Below are 22,955 nucleotides of genomic sequence, written 5' to 3'. Positions count from 1 at the left end.
TCAAAATGTCTAGCCTTCTTTGCTGGGGTGGACAGTGCTACTAAGGGTGCTATATTGCAACTCCTTCAGTTTGAGGCTGGCTCTTTGCCTATAACTTACCTTGGTGTGCCACTCTCTTCATCTGTTATTAAGTCCAGAGACTGTCAAACCCTAGTTGAAAAGATCACTTCAAGAATTGGGAGTTGGAATTCTAGATTTCTTTCCTATGCAGGTAGGGCAGTGTTGATTAAATCCATACTTTACTCAATCCAAGCTTATTGGTCTCAATCTTTTGTGTTGCCTAGAAGAGTCTTTGAACAGATCAACTAGATTTTAAAGTCATTCTTCTGGTCTGGAGTTGAGATGAAGAAGAGGGGAGCTAAAGTAGCTTGGTCAGCCATCTGTAGGCCAAAGTTCCATGGTATTTTGGGATTCCCAGACTTTAAGCTTTCCAACATTCTTGCAAACCTCAGACACATTTGGAAGCTTTGTATCAAGAAGGACAGTTTGTGGGTTGCTTGGACATATAGATACCTAATTAGAGCTAGGAGTATTTGGAGCATCAAGCCTACTACACTGAGCTCTGGTTTTTGGAGGAGGTTGTTGAAGTTAAGGGGACTGGCTAAAGGTCTTATAAGATACAGGGTTGGAGCTAGAACTGATACAATGATGTAGTTAGATTTCTGGCTTCTAAATGATCCAATTGTCATTCAATTAGAACTCTCTGAAGTGGAAATTCTTCAACTAGATGCATATGCCTCAGTTGATAGCCTAATTCCCAACCTTCAGTGGGTTATTCCACAGATAATTCAGCTCCCTGTATACTTTAAGTCACAAGATTTCTTATCCCAGCACCACAGTTTTTCCCCACACTCTACTTCACTTGATGACACAATTGATTGGTTGCCAAGTCCTGCACTCAAATTCTCTCTGGCACATACCATGAATTACTTTACTCCTCCTTCAATTATCTTTCCTTGGCACCACCTTCTATGGTTCAAGCACCATATTCCTAAACATGGTATCATTACTTGGTTAGAAGTTAGGAATACATGTTACACCCTAGATTCAAAACCCATGTTGAACAACCATTACACAAATGCTTGTTTTCTGCGTAACTCAGATTATGAATCTTTGGACCAACTCTTCTTCAGTTGTAATTACAGTTCCCACATTTGAGGTTTATTCAAGAAGTTGCAAGATTCACATTTCAGCCTCACTCATGGTCTGACTTGATTGCTTGGTGCTCTACCCATTGGATCTCTCAGAAATTCCTTGTTCACAAGCTACTTCTTTCTGTTGCAGTGTACTTCCTTTGGTGGGAAAGAAATTCAAGGGCCTTGAGGAATAAATCTTCTTCTCCACAGCATGTAATTTCTCAGATTAAATCAAGTGTGAGAGCAAGACTTGCATCTGTTACTCTGAGATGCAGCTCAGACCTCAGCCAAGTAGTGTCTTTTAATGATCTGCAAATCCTATACTTCAAAGGCTGTTCTATCTCTGGTGGACACTCATGGTTGATGCCCTAGTATTTGTTGTATGCTTGTTGGTGGTGCTGAACCATTTGGTGCTGATGCAGTTTCTTGTATTCACTCTTGTAAACTCAGCCCTTAGAAGCTGTGTTATTGCTTTGTTGGTTGTGCCCTGTTGCTTTTACTTTCGAGGCTCTTTGTAGCACTTGATTTTGGTGCACATTGTAGCACTTCATGTACATTCTACTCCTTTATTCTTTATATACAAGCTTACCTTTTAACTAAAAAAAAAAAAAATGGTATGCATTTTACTTGAATATTAATATTATATATATATCATGGTGACTATTGAATATGATTGGTATTTTTTTATATAATTATTTATCTTACACTTAAATCATATCTAATGATTATTATGTTTAATGCAGAAATTTTTTTTTGCTCACCTCATGAGCAAAAGATCATAACTCTCTGTGTGTATTATTCGTAGTAACTTAGTAGTATGTCAAATTGTAGCGAGCAAGGCAGCATTCTCTATTAAAAGTTTTACAAAGCAACGGTTACAAACAATTATAATAACTACCAATAATGGATACTAGTTTAGATATAAGTTCTTCTTATTAAAAACAAAAGTTGAGTGTTCAAGCTTCAGTAGAATCAAATTATATAAGGTGGATGTGTATTTGTTTGAAGTTTAAAAGAAAAAAAAAAGTCATAATAACTGCTTTTGAAATTATATGGGACAAATGCTACACAACAGTTGAGATTTTGTCAAATAATAAAAAAATAAAAAATAAAACTACGCCAAATAATCAAATAAAAAAATGTCCCATTCATATTGATAATATTATATGGTATGATTGCGTGTAATCCCCACCCTTTTATCTATCAATTTTTTTGTTTTAGAATATTTCGTTGGTTTAATGTTTTTTTTTTTTTTTAAGTAATATTAATCTTTAACCATAACAAATTTCTCTTTGTGAGAGAATTGTTTATATGGAGACGAAAATTTTGAACAAAAACATTGGTGGGTTCATTATCCCTATATTCTAGAAATCATTTGTGAGAGAGAAGTTGTTGATCAATTCATGAGCACATTCACGCTTTGGTGGGAATGTGAAACTGCCACCAAAACACCTTTTGTTCCTTACCAAGTCCAGTTCCACGTAGAAACTTGACTCATTCTGAGAAAATATCCTTTTCATCATCCTCTTCGAACTCTTTTATGTTCTTTCAAAGAGACATCGCCCGTGAAATCTCATGACGCGGATTTGATATGTGTGTAAGGGGTTTACAACCGGCTGGGATGGCCCATAGTTTTGATAACCCTAACCTTAGCCCACCGAGCTTTGACGGTTCAACGGGTCAGACAGGGCTATGCCGGAAGATATTTTGAAAAAAACCCAAGTCCAGCTCTTGAGCTTTAGAATAGCATATTGTCCATTTAACATATATACAAAAGCTAAATGAAAGTGATAATTTCTGCTTCTCTTTTTTCTTTGTGTGAAAGTAAAAGCAAAAATTATGCTAATTGATAGAAAGATTTGACTGCCTACTTAAAATAAATGGCTTGTTTTAAAAAGGTTGTTAAGAGAGAGAGAGAGAGAGAGAGAGAGATAAAAAAATCGTCAAAAAAAAAAAAAAAAAAAAAAAAAAAATATCGTCAAAGTACGTGGGGAAGAAGTCTTTGAAAGCAATATGGTGGGATTCAACACTTCTATAGAAAATGTACCTAACGACCCGGTAAATCACCTTTGACATATTTAGAAAGGGTTATGGGGAAAAATATAGTTTTAAAGACTTTTGTGTTGTGTTTATAAAATTGTACTTGAGGCAACTTTTAGAACATGATGAAAACTTATTTGTTTACTCAATATATTGAAAATTCGTATATCATATAACATAGAATATGTATTACCTGGTCTTTATGAAGTTGATTCTCATATATGATATGTAGTAACCTGGAATCAAGTTTATTGAAAAATTGGAAATCTAACAGAGTCTTTGACCCACCGTTGTTAAAGTTATACTACTGCTTTCTTTGGTCAGATACAGTTCATGTAATTTATGAAGCAACAATGAATTTTCATGGGGTCGGTCAATTCAGCAACATGCCATCATTAATGTCATTCTACAATGGAAAATGTAACGGGAATACTGAAAGCAATCTAATCCTTTCACACTACCCCCTCTCGTTGTTTTTTGTTTCTTTATATATTGAATTTTGATGATGCCTTCCCTGCCCCACCCTCTACAATATATAGTTATTTTTTAATTTTACATATATATATATATATGAAATTTACTGTATAATACCCTCTAAAATTTTTATTTTTTTTTTCTTCCTATTTTGTCTTAGTCTTGAAATTCCTTTCATCTCCTAAAAAAGAGGTTAAATTTCTCTCCTTCAATCAACTCTTAACTTTTTTTCCTTTCAAAATTTTTTCCTTTCTCTTCTCTTTTTTCCTACTTAAAAATTTTCTTTTTGCACTTGCTCATGATATATGTATTACGTAAAATTCCAAGTCTACGTTGAGGACCCATTTTAGTGCGTTGTGGTGGTGCAATAGGAACATATACGGCACAACTAAAAACTCGTATGTGAGAGATATTTGGTTGTTGTTCAAACACAAGTTGTAATGGTGAAAATTTATGGTAAGCAGTTGGTCGTATGTGAACTAATGATGCAGCATGCCAAATGGCATGTCCCCAAGCAAAAATAGGTAATTTTGTATACATAAGTAAAGGTCGACCAATTAACTAAAGTCTTTTAATAAAAGATTATGCCAAACCATTTTGAGTATGAGTGTATGCAACAAGATGTTCAACACTAATTCCAACTGACATGCAATAGTCATCAAAAGCTTCAGAAGAAAATTCAGCGGCATTATAAAGATGGATTGTCTTAATTGGATAATCGGGAAAGTGTGCTCGCAATTTGATAATTTGAGCAAGGAGTCTAGTAAATGCAACATTACGAGTAGAAAGAAAACAAACATGTGACCACCGTGTTGAGGCATTAATTATGACCATAAAATAACGAAATGGTCCGCAAGGTGGATGAATTGGGCCACATATATCCCCGTGAATTTGTTGTAAAAAGGTGGGGGATTCAACAATGACTTTTGAAGGGAATGGTCTAATTATCAACTTGCCTTGTTAGCAGGCTATACATAGATGATTATTTTGTAACATGATTTTTTGATCCTTTAGAGGGTGACCATATGAATTTTCAATAATTCGACGCATCATTGTAGTTTCTGAGTGACCAAGTCGATCATGCTGAAGCATAAAAAGTTTGGGTCACAAGATTTTTGGTGTATCAGAACATTTGATTCAACTGCCCTGATGGTTGTATAGTATAGCCCAGAAGAGAAAATAGGAAGTTTTTCAAGTATATGCTTTTTAGAAGTAATGCAGAGATATTTCACATTTCCTTCATTCGTGGTCTCAATGTGATACCCATTTTGACGTAAGTTTTTTAAAGCTCAACAAATTTCTTCTAGATCTAGTAGAATATAAAGCCTTATCAATGTGTATTATTGTCCCACGTAGTAAAACAATATTGGCTTTTCCATAGCCTTCAATCAAACTTGTGGGACCTGAAATTGTACTAACACTAGCCTTAGTTACTGTTAAGTGGGAAAAATATTTTTTATCTCAAAGAATTGTGTGTGTTTTTCCACTGTCTGCAAGACATATATCATCGCCATTAACCACTGCATTTGATAGATCCATGCCTATATATATCATGAAAAGTTTATATTCAGACTTTATGACAATAGAAGCTTTAATACAATGATAGTAAAAGAAACTTTTAATTCAAGTGCAACTAAATAAATGTCAGTACAAGCACAACAATAAAAACAAACAAAAACAAAAATATAAACTAATGATGACATGATAAAATAAAGTAGATTTTAATTGGTGTGGACATTTTCATCCCCAATCAAGTGGTCAATTTTTTCATCAGTATCGTCAAAGAAATCTGACATGTCCAGATTTATGATATCCACTGGCTCATTGAAATTAGCGAAATTCATTTATATCTTTTTTCCCTTTTTCCTTCAGTGAGGCTTGGTACAGATCAGCCAAGTGTTTAGGCATACGATAGATACTTTACCAATGCCCTGTCATTCCACACCGATAACAAATATTTGCATCAGTCTTTGAAGTTTGTGCCATATTTTTCCCCTTTGGGGTCCACAATATTTTGGTTCTTCTATTTCTTTTACTACTTATTCATTTGTTTTGCATTTATTTATTTATTTATTTTTATTTTTTATTTTGCTCCTTAATTTGAACAATTGATATTTTTCATGTTAATGAGCCCACCCTCCCCCCCGGGGCCCCGAATTGAAGTCTTGTCTCCACCCCTGATGCCTGATATCCCCTTTCCTTGATCTCGAATATAAGGGCACCCTTCAAGGGTTCAAGTCCTAAAGGAGAAAACGTGTAAAAAAAATTAAAAAATTCTTTTCATAAAATTATTTGAATCAATCATAAGTATTGTTATGAAATATTAGTTCAAGTAGAGAAGTCCATAAGCCGTGAGAAAAGATTTGAATAAACAATGACAATTAATCAGGTAAAGATAAGTAATGACTTTCCTTAACGTCTTGTATAAGTAAAAGGAAATAGGTCCTCGATTAAAACAGTACTACCCAAGTGACTGGTTATAAATAAAAGGTTTGAGAAACCAAAACTAACGGCAACAATTACTCATTAGAGTTTTTTCTTCTTCCTCTTCATGATCGGCAATAATTACTCATTATAGTTTTTTTCTTCTTCCTCTTTATGATATAGTGCTAACTTGAGCTGATTATAACTGAATCTTATATCAACAGTTGGCGTCTTGTGTGGGAATTATAATGCTTCAGTTACGATTTGGAACTCAAGTAGGAGGTCAGCACCAACTGCACCATGATGCTAAAGACCAATCACAGCATGACAGCAGTCACCAGTCACACCATGATGGCAGTCATGAGAACCAATCCCATCGTGGGGGAGACCGATCACGCGTTACTTAGTACTGTGCTATAGGAGATCAGTCGGTGCATGCTTCCCATCATGAGAATGCGTTTAGGCATGTTCCAAAAGATGGGTAATATATCGCAGTGTTGGAACAATAAGTTCATAGCCTTAGTCAAGGCATGAATCAATTGGTCTAGCAAAATGCGGTAATTATTAAACACCTAAATATCACTGTTATACCACCTGTATGTCTTAATTAGGAAAACAATCAACTGAACCAAGATAATGGTAGAGTGGAACGTAGCCAAGTAGGAGTCCATCAGAGGGAGTTGCATACTCCCATGCCCCATTCCCGATTCCAAGAAGATGTGTTACATTAGGGAGCGCACCAAGACTACCTATGTGGACTAACAGATCCAAGACCTAAAATTAAAGGTGGAAAGCATCCTAAATGGCAAGGGCCGTGCTACAGTTGATGACCTGGTATATAGGACCAAGGGTGAAACCAACATGTGCCCAGGGGGGCATCTGCCCACTATAGTTTATTTTGTATATACATATACTTTGTAAAAATTGATGTAATGTCCCCCTAAAATTGATAAAATGCCCCCTGGGCCCTTGCTAGCCCATTAAAATATTTTCTATTCTATGCATATATGACGGCCCAAGTTTTCAAAACCCGATGCGTCAACGAATAACCTGAAACTGAGCCGATAACGTATCCCAAATGCGGAAGCAAAATGCAAAGTGAAGGGGTCTTTAGAGATGAATACCATCTCTAAAATGCCAAAGTGACGAAATAAAATGAAAGCTAGGGTTTTAAAAAGGATAAGGTGAACCAGTAAGGGTAAAATGGTCTTTTTAAACTGAAATGGATGCTTCTGTGCATACCATTGGAAATAAAATGAAAAACTAATAAAGTTAGACCAAGAATTACTTGATTTGGAGTACGGATAAAGAAGATATGGAACCTCGAAGTTTTACAAAAACTTTACAAAGAGTGAACAGCTGCGATCGATTGCAGATCCCATGATTGATGGGCAGTAGCCAAATCCTAAATTTTAAAAGTTGAAGTGCCCAATATGATCGATTGCCACCTTTGCGATCAATCACTGAATTTGCGAACGATAAAAAGTGACCAAAAAGTGCATGTGCGATCAAAATCTATCGCAGATGTCACAATCGATCGTAACTAGTCAGGCTGCGACCGTGAAGTTTTCAAAGACGCCTCTTTTTTGAAGCAAAAACGATTTCTTTTGAAAAAAGTTTGTGAAGGAACCCCGCCCAAAAATGGGTTTTCTAATCAATCATGGTCCGAACCAAAATAAAAACACAACGTGAAATGCCCAAAATGCCCTTGACATAAATTAGGTCGTGAAAATGATATATGCTGAATTTTCATCATATATTTAAATTATCAAAAGAGATTGGCTGTTATCCTCATTACATATAAGTTAAAGTAACATCAAAATAAAGTACTTAAGTACATTTTATACATATCAAAGGAAGCCAAACAAGCTTCTAAAGACCATACATCCACGGTTTGCAAAATGAATCAAAAGAGGCATGCTAAATAAGTGCATACATACAAAACCAAAAGTATCCAGAACATCGAGCTACATTAGAGTCTAAGATTGATGTCCATCTAAGAAAAGGACTTCTTTACTTAAAAAAGACCCAATCAACTAGGGTGAGTAAACAAGTTACTCTGTAGGATGAAGCACATGCGTATACCCTAAAGTTTCAACGGTTCTTTGCAACGTAATATAAACCAAATACATGTGGATCATGCCTCCTAACGTCTATATCCAATGGGAGAGCTAAAGGATCATCTAAAATTATAATTGAAGCAATTTGAAAGCAATTCACAATAGATAAACAATCTATTGCAATGGTAATATTCCATAAGATACAACAAGTTACAAACCCTAGGTTATATCAACTTGTGAAATGAACGCGAAATCAAATAATGTGGAAAACTTAGAGGCGGCGTCCGGTTGTGAACTTATAACACAAGATAATGCAAGTTGTTTCGGGCATTAACCCTTAAGGATCCACTTGTAATTATGCTACAACCTGCATGGTCCTTATTTTGGGGTTTGAGAACTTTTATATCTTGCCAGGCCCAATTGGACATTTATGCTGAAAGTCGAGACCAGAGGGCATCATAGACAGGCCCAAGTAAAGCAACATTGCAGTAACTAGTGTGCTAATTTTTTTTTTTTTCTTAGTTGGTACTCACACACACATGTCTCCACTGAGGCTTAAATCCCTGTCATCCCTTTAGAAAGTAAGGCTTTGATACCACTAAGCCATTGGCCTGTTGGTAACTAGTTTGCTACTTTATAACAACTCTGTCTTATGTGTGGTTGCTCTAGACGACCTGGAAAGCCTCTCTCTTTGAGGATACCGATATTTCTTAATGATCATGTCCATTATGTGCAAGTTTCAGTGGTTGACGGATCTTCATTTTTCCAAGTATAGAAATTTTCTTGGAGAGGAATGGTGTTGTGTATTGTCGATGTACGTTGGTGTAAATTAGGTATGGGATGATATTGTTTAACTTTTTGTTCATGCCTTAAAAACTACTATGTTTATTGAATGTCGTCAGGATCACATCCTTGCGTTTGCAAAGGATGTCATATGTACCCTTGTTTTGTCTTGGCTATTTTGTTTTCTAGAAAAAAATAAATAAATAAATAAATAAATAAATTTGAAATGAAAGAATTGGGGAGATCCCAATCCAAGGGTATACACTCAGTAGAAGGAGAGTCATGAAGGCTATAGTAGTTGCATGTTAACTTTTCACTTAGTGTGTGCAAAATTTTATATTATATTTAATATAATAATTATTAATAGTACTAAGCTATGAAGCACCGATATGTCCAGGAAGGGTATCATATTAGTGTTGGACATGTGTTTGACACCTCTGGAGGAGAGAGAACTTCCATTTTCAAGAGAATAAAAATCTTAAATACAAATTTTTGGTCCCTTTCCACCAATAAAAAGCTTCTAAAATAGAATGATTGTATGCAATCAATTCCTCAGAAAAGTAAGATCTTTTCTTTACAACCTTCCAATTGAGTTAGGAACATATGTTTCCTTTCTATCGTCTCGGATGCTACTACCCTTATGGTCCCTATTCTATTAATCTTCCTCCTACAAAAGAAAAGGGGATGATGTGGTAAAGAGGTAATAAAATGGCTAAACCTAGGGAGAAGAAAACATATAAGATTGCAACAATCTCATCTTTTTGTAGGTGATAACAATTCCACCTTTAGATACACACATATATCTTCCTCTTTCTTTTCTTGTATTTTAAAGGTATTTGGGACTATATTGTTGAGGAGAATGATGGACTATTTGGTAGACCAGATGATATGTTAATTAAATATAGATTAGAAATTGAGTTTTATATATATATATATATATATATATATATATATATATATATTACAATTTATATATTATTATTTTATTATCGTATTTTTGTGGGGGTGTTGTATCGTACCCGTTTCTGTACCTGTGTTAAGTACTAAGTTATACCTTTTCTTTTTAGGCATGGAGAAATTTAATAAACAATATCCAGAAAAAGAAAGGATCCAAAAGGAACAACACAACAAAATAAAGGGAAAAAGGAACAAGAAGTTCCAGTTTTTTGTTCAGTCATTATTTTGGTACAAAAAGAATAACAAATCTTTAAGATGCAATAGCATCACATAAAAATATATAACACCAAAGTAAAATTCATCGTATACTAAAAGAACAAAGTTACAACAGAGACTGTGAGTCGTACGCAGCGGAATTTACTTAAAAAGTTTTTGTTTGTTCTAGAAAACAGATCTATGTCCTCAACTTCACTTATTTTATGTTTTAACAATTAAACATTTAATCACATGCAGATAAAATAACGCAAAGTATAAAGTTAGAGATGACACCAGGATTTTAGCGAGGAAACCCCAGTTGATAAAATACGTCAACTGTGATGGGAAAAACCTCATGGACTGTGCAGTCCAAAGTAAACCAATCCATTATACTTGAAACAAAGTATACCGAACTTTGACTCTGACTTACACCCTATCGTTCTACACCACACCAACCGTTGATGATCCTCTGGCTTTACGACTCCTCGTCCAATAGCAACTTGATCTCAGGCTAACACTTGATCTTTATAGAAGAGTAACAGGTAGATCAGACAACACTCCATGAATGCTCCAACCATTTCAAAGTGTGATTGTGCTTACTTCTATTCTTCAATCGTCTGAATGATGTAGAAGAAAATCTGCTTTGTTTGATCCTCGTAGATGCAACAATATGATCGCGATCAGGATTCAAACTCCACAACTCTAACCTATCTAGGTGAATATGTGTATGTTCTAGGAAGACTACAGAAAAATCAACTTTGATTTTCTGAGAGGGATTTTCTTCCTAAGGCTCTGTATGATATATGAATAATGATTAAAAGTCGTGTCAAAAAACCTTGTGTATGACATGGTTTATAAAGAGGTTTGCAAAGTCCTATTCCTCTTGAAAATAAAGAAAATTTCGTGCATAGGACTTAGAAAGAAATTGGGATAAAAAAGGAAACAATCAGAACAGGAAACTGAAAGTTCGAATGCTGTCAGGACTCTTGTTACCGGTTCCTAAATGGCTACCGGTTCTAGTGCTACTGGTTCCCAAATCGGCTACCGGTTCAAAAAGGTCAGAAGCTTTTCTGACGTACTTGGCTACTGGTTCCCATTTTTCCTATCGGTTCCCACTAGACAGAATCCAACTGAAACTTGGATTTTCTGTATTTTGGTAACTCTAAACATATACCATATAGGTAATTGTGTCTTAAGTGGGAAACGATGTCCTAATGTGTTGTTCTTTCCTTTTTGATGATCAGCAGTACTTTCCTCTTCTGTTCAACCTCAGAATTTCGCAATCGGTGTCAAGTCTGATATGGTAACTGAAATTACAACTCGACTAGGACTTGTTTTGTTACCAAAGTATGCCAATTTACAAAAATATATCTCACAGAGACACAAAATAAAATTAGATAATCAAGACTAGAGTTTGAATTGCACAATGTTAAGATCAATCTCTTTTGGAATCTTTCTATAAGGAGGAAACTTTGGAAGAGAATGTGCAATTCTTTTAGCAGTCTCTAAGTAAGACACGTATTTGTGGATCATCTCAACAGAGTTGCTGCCAACAACTACCTGAGTATCTTCGAAAGTGGTTATTTGCAAAGCACGAGTGATCAATAAGTTATTGAATTCTTGCCTGCATTCTTTGATTGCCTCAATCTCTTTAAATGCCTTCTTCTTGAAAGTGCAATTGCCTGTTTTCTAATTGAAGTCATAGAGTGCAAGGAACCTTTGGGCATGCATGGCTATAAATTATAATGCAGCAAGAATAAACTCGAACTCTTCTACCGACATGTGGTAAGCAAAGTTAATTCGTGTCCATCCTGGTTTCACTCCAGTATAACCCTTTTGGATGGTGGATTTGAAGGCAAGTGAATGAGACTCATTGACATAGAGAAGATGGTGACCATAAGGTCTAGCACAAACGCACCCACCACGAGCTTGGATGCTAAACAAGTCATTGAGGAGTTTTGCAACAAAAGCGCCATGAAGGGGCTTGTCTCTCATGTTCTCGGACTCTCTCCAAATGGAAATTCCTCTGTTTGATCTCGTCCTATTACCATCTATGGAGCTTTTGTTTTTCATGTCAACAAAGGCTGAATTCGTGGTGGAAAACACAAAGAAGGATAGGATAGCCTGCCTTTTTACACTAGTATTTCCTAGTATCCATATATTTGGATTTGGAAAAAGTCTTTCAAGTGCTCTTTCTATGAAATTGTGTACTTGCATTTCAATCACTTCATACCTAATGTATTGTTTTACCCAAAAAGCCATTGCTATTCTCATTTTCTGAATAATTGGTGGTGTTCCAGCATCCTCTCTTTCTTCCACGTCTTCATAATACAGTGTGTCTTACAACCCAAATCAATTAATTAGCAAACTTACATGATAAATACGAGTTGATTGATAGAGAAATTGTTTGCTTTCAAACACACCTCTAAGACCACTAATTTTAAAAGGATAGTCTCGAAATTATTTTAAATGTTTTAATTGCATTTTTATTTATTTACCTTATTATTTGGTTATTTGATTACACGTTTATTTAAATTGGTTAATTAAATATTTTATTTGCTTAAATGTTTTATTTGACTTAACTGATTAATTGAAAGTATGTACTTGAATGTTATTTAAATTAGTTGATTTAATTGATATGTTTTGTTTATTTGTAATTAATTGTAGATTAAATAATTAAATGTTTATTTTATTTTATTTTATTTATTTTATGGATATGGTTAGTAGTAATGGACCAACCAATTGGGTCACATGGACTACTTAGATATGAAGTTTAATGGGTAAGGATAATTACCCATAGATAGTTTTATATATATATATAAGGAAAGTAATTTATTAATTAATATATATAAAAGGAAAGTAATTTATTAATTAATATTATTGTAACTTAGTATTAATAATCTGATATATATATATATATATATATATATATATCGATATTTTTATAGTTGTATAATAAGGATATACATATAGCTTATATATGTAACATACTTTTAGTTACCATAGATAGTTTTAACTAAAAGTATGTTACATATATAAGCTATATGTATATCCTTATTATACAACTATAAAAATATCGATATATATATATATATATATATATATATATATATATATATATATATATATATATATAAAAGAAAAGTAATTTATTAATTAATATTTTGCAACTTAGTACTAATAATCTGATGTATATATTTTTATTTTTGTATAATAAGGATATACTTAGATTATATATGTAACATATTTTTAATCACCTTTTTAATATTTTAATATTTATTATTTTCTATTTTAAGTTGACTTAGTTTGGGAAAATGCTTAGGGTTATTATTTAACCTATAAATATATAACTATAGGTTTGTATAAGGGGGTTAGAAATAAATCACGTATTATATTTTGGAGGAAAAGGCAGAGGGTTTAGAAAGAGAAAGAAGGAAGAGAAAGAGGAAGAATGGGGCTAGGATTTTTACCAAATTCTTAAAGACAAGTTTTTTTTCTTCTATACTCCTTTGATTCATATTCTGTACAGACCTAGATTAATTTCAGGATATTTAATTTAATTAATTGAACCTATTTGCTTGATAAATTCTGAAATTACAGTATATATAACTTATGTAATGGGTTTTGTATACTGTGTGTGTATATGTACTGTTTAATTTGTTTTAATGATTTTTAAATTGTTAAATTAGATAATGTAGAATTTAAGAAGCATGATTTAAAGTTTATATGTTAAGTATGGAATTTAATCAATTAAAAATGTTAAGTTAATTAAATATGATAGGATTAAATTATTTTATTCAATTGTTTGAATTTAATCAAATTATAGAGTTAAACAATTTAATTGAAATGCATGTTAATTTCTTATAAGATAAATTCAATGCATACTACTTAGAATTGTTACATTTTGCTCAATTAAATGCAAAGGAACATCTGTATGATTTATATCATGCTATGTATGGTTTTATTTGATGTGATATTATAACTGTAGCATCATATATGGATTGTATGCATTATATGCACCAGTATGGGATGGTGGTATTGTAACAACCCGATCATTTGCCTTCCTTTCCTTTTTCCTGAAGTTTTACAAATGAATTTTTTTTTCGTTTAATTTTCTTTTCTGAGCTCTATTTCGTGTCGCTTAGTGTCATCTCAAGTGCTCAGAATTGGTTCCTGAGACTCTTTTCCTTGAATTGACAACTTCCTTTGAGGACCGAGTCATTTTTGCATTTTCACTTTTCAGACACTATGCGTCTTCCGTCCTTTTCCCTATTTCGTCTTTTTTCCTATTCTGTCTTTTCCCCATTTGTTACATTGTTGGCACAACCTCACTTCTCATGCTCGGAGTTGGTATTTGACTTCACGTGCCTTCATCCTGAGTGGTTTCCACAAAATACGTATCTTTACTTTTGCAAGAAAGTACTCTGGTTGCTCTCGGTGTCCATAGGGGGCATGGATGCAAAGTTCTTTGAAATTATTTTCTTTTCTTGGGGTATTTTTCATAAATATCTTCTGAAGATATTTTATTTTAGGGGTTTTTAAGAAAATATTTTTGGAAGATATTTTCATTCTGGGCCATAAGTGCAGTTTTTACTTTTTGGAGGGGCCATTGTGCAATTAATGAAAGTTATTGCAAAATGTCTTGTTTTGAGCCTGGATTCTCATACAGGATTCATTTTCACATTTCGTTGAGTTGTGTACTCTTGGAATTTCCTCCTGGTCGATGTTTTCCAGTTTCAGGGTTTTTGGCCCTAGTTTGCGCCAAACTTATTTTGGGCATAACTTTCTACTCAGGACTCGGTTTTCGATGCTGTTTCTTTCATTGTTCATATTTTATCATTTTGAATCTTTTTCGTTCACAAAGTTTTGCCATTTGAGCGCGTCTGCTCAAATTTTACTTTTTCGGACCCGACGGGGCCCGTTCGGGGCACTTTTTGAGATTTCTATAAAAGCGGGGTGAGATATTTCATTTTTCATCTTCTCCCCTCTTCATGCACGACTTGGAGCTCCCATGGCAGCCCAAGGGGTGCTGCCATCTTCTCTCTCCTCTTTTGGTTCACTTTTCCTTGATGGAAAGTCTTCGGCCTTAACGTTTGTTGTTCCCCTCGCCGTGCTCTACCTTTCCCCCTTATTAGAATTCAGTTTTGACCATTTCTTGAGTTTGGTTTTGAGGTCAAGTTATGATTTTGATGGGGCTTTCATGGGGGTTATGTTCACGGCGTTGTCCCCGACAAAACCTAGTAGTTTCGTCGGATTCGGAGCCGTTCAATTTTGGTGGGCCTTTGGGATTTTCATCTCAAATTGAGGTAGGAGATGTTCTAGGTTTAAATTCTTGTTATATAGCATGCTTGTGATGCTTATACTACTTGTTTGCATGATTAAATATAAAATCTAGAGATTTTATTATTTATTTTTCTTGTACGGGATCTAATTTTCACGGTTGCTCATGACTTGGTTTAAACATGTAGCATGATTTTATATTGCCCCTTGATATGCTCATTGTCGTGTATTAAAATTGGAACATTTGAATAAGTATTAAAGATTTTATTTAATATTTATCTTAGGTGAAAGATTAATTCACATGGCCTTAACTAGCTTAAAATCAATGTGTTAGCATATTAGATTAGACCTTAGCATGCTCTCCAACTTAGTTGAATTTGAAAGTGATTGGAGGTGTTTTGAAAATTAGTAATTCTTAATTAATTTGATTAATTAATTTGCCCCGAGTGCACTATTCACTCTATTTAAATTCCGACTTGATATTCTTAATTTACATGCCATATAGTTTCACAAATATTTGATTTAGAATATTAGGTTAGGTTTTGAAACCTTTTATTTAATTAAATTCCATGTTTAAGATTTAATCCTCATGGTAATATACAACTTGGAATTGTATTGTAGCATGCTAGAAAATTAAGTTTTGGTATGGTTGTTCACATGTATTAAATTGGGATTTATTGCATGAGAATTGCAACTTTTGTTTTATATTTAACTTTAGTGAAAGTTTAATTCACATGGTCGTAAATTGAATGAAATAAACTTGTAACGTGATATTACATTAGTCCTTAGCATGTTTTCCAACATAGGTTAATTTGAGAGCATTTGGTTAAGTTTGAAAATCAAGAGATTTTAATTAAAAGAATTAATTAAAATCTATTTTGTGGTCCCATTTGCTTAATTAAGGTTTTAACTTGATAGTTGTATTGGCCATGACTTGTTTACTAGTACATATTAATTTGGGACTATTAGAAGTTGTTTTAGAACCTTGGTAATTAAATTAGCATGATTTAATTACAGTTCTACTTTGTTGTTCCAACAACCTAATTGAGTTCTAGAATGGATATAGGTGATGACCATGCCATGTCCTTTAACATGTATTAAATTGAGGTTATTTGGAATTGAATCGGAATCTAGAGAATTTAATTGTGTTTATCTATTTAAATTTGATCAATTTGCTCCATGATCTAGTTGTGTTTTAGAAGTGGTTTCTATATTCAAATCATGGACTTAGACTTGTTGTATATTCATTTGGTTATGTTTTGAACATTGGATAACATAGTTGCTATGTTTGTATTCATGAGAATATGTTTTCCTTATTGAATGTATTGTTGCCTTGTGTAATGATTTGCACACTTTGTGTTTAACATCTTTCATGCATAGCGTGTAACGAATCGTACACTGAAGATTCGACATTTATCATATCATTTTAGTTGTGGATTTATAGTATGTATTGTATAGGTTTCCAAATTTGGTTGTGCTTAGTAGATAGTTGATTATCTTGCATATTCCTGTTGATATATGCGTTGTTGCAGAACTTGTTGATTTTGGAAACTTGGGGATGTCGTTGTTTGACTATGGCTAGGACATGGTTCTAGTACGGGGGATAGTCCCTCTATATGGTCTAGTGCGCATATAGGGAGGTTACCCATGGGCTAGTAACCCTAAAGTAACTATGTTGTCGGTCTGATCCGGCGTGACGTTCGAGTATCCACTTTGTTTGATTTCGCATTTCATTTTCAAGTTGATAACTAAATGATGTTGTAACTTATTGTTTCTTATTTGTCGTTCCATTTTAAGTTACATGATGTTAACTTTGCGAAATTGTGCTTTATGCGTTGTATTAAAAGTTCCAATGTTGGTTAAATTGCATCGATATTGAAAATTGTGTTTTGACGTTCTAACAAAGCTTAGGATTGATCCTATTGATTCATTTATAACTTAGACGTTGGTGGCATAACCCACTTATGTTGTTTTCGTGCTTTAGATTTCAAGCTGATAGCTTTGAGAAATTGTATTTTGTTGCCTTGTATAATATGCTTTTATGTGGTTAGATTTCATTGAAGTTGTAAATTGTGGTTTGATTATTCAGCATGGCCTAGGATGATTCCTTAGACTTATTTAGAACATAGACGTTAGGTGACATGATCACTTTAGTTGTTTCTGTATTCGAGATTGCAAGTTAATACCTTTAAGAACTTATATCGTGTTGCTTTGTATAACGTGCTTCCATATTGTTTAAATGGCATAGATGATGTGATTTATGCTAGAAACACTCTAAGGTAGCTTAGTATGCTCCCTAAGTCTCATTTCAATATAGACGTTAGGTGGCATGAACCCCTTTAACATGTTTCACCTTAAGGTGATAAATTTGTAAAATGCTAGGTCGATGCATGCTCATCTCCTACGAGTAGCTTTATGTTACTCATCCCTACGATACTGGGCCATATTTCTGGTACGAAGACTTGGTTCGTGACGCCTAGCATTCCTTGGATGTCGTGTAGCTTTCAAGTTTCCATTTCATGCGAATGTTATCATGAAATGTCATTTGGTAAACTTATTTGTCAAAATATGTATATTTGATTCCATGTATGTAATGTGTACTTAAGTACACTTCTTTCAATGTATTTGATATGTATGAAATGAGGCCGGAGGCCAATGAACATTATATTGTATTCTATGTACTTTTTAACTTCATGAAATATTGTGAAAATATTGAAAAAATCGCAAGTCATTGCTTCACCATGGTTGCATCGGGTGTGGGAATTCCATTTTCATTCTTTCATAGGGTCTTATTAATCTTGTATGAAGTGTGACCAAGGGCCAATGGTCATTTGACTCCATTTTACATTTTTGGATTCCATGTTTTCCATTCCAAGTCCATTTTTGCCTTTTTGCCCGTTGGGGGGTTGGATTTTGTATCGGCTATATTTTTAAGCCATGGACCATTGTAGCACATCTAAATAGGTAATTTACGTTTGCGTGCATGGTCGTTTCCGGGCAAAACCTTATCGTTTGTGTTTTGAGCCTCTTGTGAATTCATTTTGCATTTTTTTTGCATATTCTGATCTAGGGGCATTATGGACCTTTCACATCAGTTTTATTTTCTTCTTTTGACATGGTTGAATAGAAAACATGATTTTAGGGGGGGGGGTGTTTCTTCTTCGTGTTTTTCTAGAAAATGTCGTCTTGGTACCAAAATCCCTCGTGAAATTTCAGCTTCCAATTTTCATTTAGCAGCTTTATGACCCTCTTATTCAGTTCTGATCTAGGGGCATTTTGGGGATTTCACAGTGAGTTTTTTTCGATTCCGTTCATCATGTCGGATAGAAAACTCGATTTTAGGGGGGGTTTCTTCTTCGTATTTTTCCAGAAAAATTTGTCTTGACCTCCGTTTCAAGCCTTAGTTCTGGGCAGATCAAAAAAAATGTAGCAGCAGCCAAGGGCTGCCACCAGCCATATCTTTGGGCGCCGGCATGCACGCCAGTGGGCTCGCGCATGGGCGCCGTGTGCGCCATGGCCCCTAGTCGGGCCGCCGCGACGTCAATTCTTCTTTTGGGCTTTTCTCCTTCGTCCAGACTCCGATTCGAGTGAATTTTTGTTTGAAATTGACTAATTTTTCGCTGTCTTTCCAACGGTGTGCTCGGTTGCACCTGGTTCTTCCTGGATAATTACCAGTTTACCCTTTTTGCTTTAAGTGCTTGTTTTTCTTTGTCATGCCGTTTCTCCTCCGTTCGGACTCCGAATCATGCGATTCTTGAGTCTATCTTGATTAGTTTTTCGTTATCCTTCCAGCGGTGTGCTTGGTGGCACCCGAATCCATATTTTTCAAAAATGACTATTTTGCCCCTGGGGGCTTATTTGTCATATTTTGACCTTTTGCTTCCGCATCAGTTCTCATTAAGTTCCATGACCTCATGGAAGGTCACTTTGACTTCTTAGAGTCCTGTTTTCTGTTTTCGCTTCCACATATCGGATCCGTTATCGGGTCAAATCTTTTGTTCATCACAGGACACGCTGGCCTAAAAACCAGGGTCGTCATAGGTGGTATCAGAGCGTTCGAGTTTGAATACCTTAGACGACGGGTTTTGGGTGCATATCATGCTCATGTTGTTTTACTTTGATTTGTCATTTGTATCTTGATAACATGTTCACATGTTCAGGTGTTTTGAGACATCTATCATTGGTTGAGCATGCTTTTGTGTATATATGCTTCTTGATAACATGTTCTGTGTCACTATCATGTTCTGGTGTGATAACATGTCTCCGTGCTTCTTGATAACATGTTTGATTTGATAACATGCCTATTTGCTTATGTGGCAACTTGTTTACTACTTATGTGAGTAGATAGTTATGCTATGTTGCATGCTACTTGTTTACTTTATGTCAGGTTTTTGCATTGTCTGTTAGGATTTGTTGTATCCCTTGGATGCGTTCTTGTTTCATGAGTTTCTTCCTTGGATAGGAGAAATTCATTCTGTGAGGACCCATGTAGCGAATCTTCTTGTCTGTTCTGTCGGTTGATGCGAGTGAGGCTCATGTGAGCGTAGAATCACAGTCATTTTCTGGTGTGGTGAGACGTGGGCCAGGGAGGTACCGTTTCATTCCCTTTCATCGTGGCTTCTAGATCTAAGGCTTTAAGCGTAATGGTGCCAGTGTCATTGTTGTCAGAGTTTTGGGATTAGCTACCCCAACTCTCGCAGATACCTAGTTTCCGTAGTGCCTTTGGTAATGATCATTTTCGATATTGATGTCATTGGTATAGAAAAGTTCCTTTCTGGGGCATGTTACGATCTAGTGCCTTATACCGTCATGCTACCTTGCTGACGAGTAAGTGTGGGTGGGTTCTGGTCACTGTTCGTATTTCCTTGCCACTCTCTTCTTTCACTGCGTTTGACGTTTTGTTTTCTTGGGATTCTCTCGGTGGTTACCGTTGAGTTAACGTGCCGATTCGTATGGGGTGTTGTCTCAGTTCATGGTTTCACGTTCCTTCAGTTCATTTTTAGACTTCAGGATTTGTCCTTCAGTGCATTGTGAGCTGTCCTTTGATTTGACCTTTTATTCGGTCATTATTCTATTCTCTCTGGTATGTTCCTAATTTCGGGGACGAAATTCCTTTAAGGAGGGTATGTTGTAACGATCCGGTCATTTGCCTTCCTTTCCTTTTTCCTGAAATTTTACGAATAAATTTTTTTTTCGTTTAATTTTCTTTTCTGAGCTCTATTTCGTGTCGCTTAGTGTCATCTCAAGTGCTCGGAATTGGTTCCTGAGACTTTTTTCCGTGGATTGACAACTTCCTTTGAGGACCGAGTCATTTCTGCATTTTTACTTTTCGGACACTATGCGTCTTTCGTCCTTTTCCCTATTTCGTCTTTTTTCCTATTCTGTTTTTTCCCCATTTGTCACACTGTTGGCACAACCTCACTTCTCATGCTCGGAGTTGGTTTTTGACTTCACGTGCCTTCATCTTGAGTGGTTTCCACGAAATACGTATCTTTACTTTTGCAAGAAAGTACTCTGGTTACTCCCGGTGTCCATAGGGGGCATGGATGCAAAGTTCTTTGAAATTGTTTTCTTTTCTTGGGGTGTTTTTCGTAAATATCTTTTGAAGATATTTTATTTCAGGGATTTTTAAGAAAATATTTTGGAAGATATTTTCATTATGGGCCATAAGTGCAGTTTTCACTTTTTGGAAGGGCCATTGTGCAATTAATGAAAGTTATTGCAAAATGTCTTGTTTTGAGCCTAGATCCTCATACGGGATTCATTTTCACATTTCGTTGAGTTTTGTACTCTTGAAATTTCCTCCTGGTCGATGTTTTCCAGTTTCAGGGTTTTTGGCCCTAGTTTGCGCCAAACTTATTTTGTGCATAACTTTCTACTCAGGACTCGGTTTCCGATGCCGTTTCTTCCGTTGTTCATATTTTATCATTTTGAATCTTTTTCGTTCACAAAGTTTTGCCATTAGAGCGCGTCTGCTCAAATTCCACTTTTTCGGACTCGACGGGGCCCGTTCAGGGCACTTTTTGAGATTTCTATAAAAGCGGGGTGAGATATTTCATTTTTCATCTTCTCCCCTCTTCATGCATGACCTGGAGCTCCCATGGCAGCCCAAGGGGTGCTGCCATCTTCTCTCTCCTCTTCTGGTTCACTTTTCCTTGATAGAAAGTCTTCGGCCTTAACGTTTGTTGTTCCCCTCGCCGTGCTCTACCTTTTCCCCTTATTAGAATTCAGTTTTGACCATTTCTTGAGTTTGGTTTTGAGGTCAAGTTATGATTTTGATGGGGCTTTCATGGGGGTTATGTTCACGACGTTGTCCCCGACAAAACCTAGTAGTTTCGTCGGATTCGGAGCCGTTTAATTTTGGTGGGCCTTTGGGATTTTCATCTCAAATTGAGGTAGGAGATGTTCTAGGTTTAAATTCTTGTTATATAGCATGCTTGTGATGCTTATACTACTTGTTTGCATGATTAAATATAAAATCTAGAGATTTTATTATTTATTTTTCTTGTACGGGATCTAATTTTCCCGGTTGCTCATGACTTGGTTTAAACATGTAGCATGATTTTATATTGCCCCTTGATATGCTCATTGTCGTGTATTAAAATTGGAACATTTGAATAAGTATTAAAGATTTTATTTAATATTTATCTTAGGTGAAAGATTAATTCACATGGCCTTAACTAGCTTAAAATCAATATGTGTTAGCATATTAAATTAGACCTTAGCATGCTCTCACACATAGTAGAATTTGAAAGTGATTGGAGGTGTTTTGAAAATTAGTAATTCTTAATTAATTTGATTAATTAATTTGCCCCGAGTGCACTATTCACTCTATTTAAATTCCGACTTGATATTCTTGATTTACATGCCATATAGTTTCACATATATTTGATTTAGAATATTAGGTTAGGTTTTGAAACCTTTTATTTAATTAAATTCCATGTTTAAGATTTAATCCTCATGGTAATATACAACTTGGAATTGTATTGTTGATAAGCGCCGAATATTGTATATTCAAGCGCCCTAAATTACATTAACAAAGTCCAGTTATTAATTATTTTATGTAGATTAATTCCATGTGCATGTTGTTATGCATTTTCAGGTTAAAGTGCAAAAAAGGAAGCAAAAATGATGCCTTGTGGAATTTTGAACAAAAAGGATGCCATTTCTGAATTTATGGCAGCAGTGATCCTGACTTTTGTCGCCATTTTCAACCTAGAAAAATCAAGAACTAGACTTCTATCATAACAAGAAAGATTTAGATCTCTAAATCAGCTTTCCAAATTTTCAAGTGGTTCATCATTCTGAGTTCGGAGCAGAGAGTTATGATCTTCGTAACAGAGGTGCGCAGAACTACCTGGCAGCACTGAAGTACTGCCTTTCTCCCCATTTTCGACCAACCAGACTTGAGAATTGGGTCTTCATCAAAACATGAAGTTTTTAAAGCACTGAATCAGCTCTCCAAATCTTCAAACAGATCATCATTCGGGGTACAAAGTTATAGTAGTTTTACCAAAATAGGTCAGCGCTAAGCAAGAGGAGCATGTTGCACATTGCACTAAGTTAGAGTGCTCGAGATCACTTTGCGAGTGCTCGAAAATCAGGC

The sequence above is a fragment of the Cornus florida genome, unplaced genomic scaffold (assembly GCF_030987335.1).
Source record: "Cornus florida cultivar Cherokee Brave unplaced genomic scaffold, ASM3098733v1 CherokeeBrave_3.0.0_Hap2_Chr05, whole genome shotgun sequence".
Lineage (NCBI taxonomy): Eukaryota > Viridiplantae > Streptophyta > Magnoliopsida > Cornales > Cornaceae > Cornus > Cornus florida.
This window is presented reverse-complemented; position numbering follows the sequence as displayed.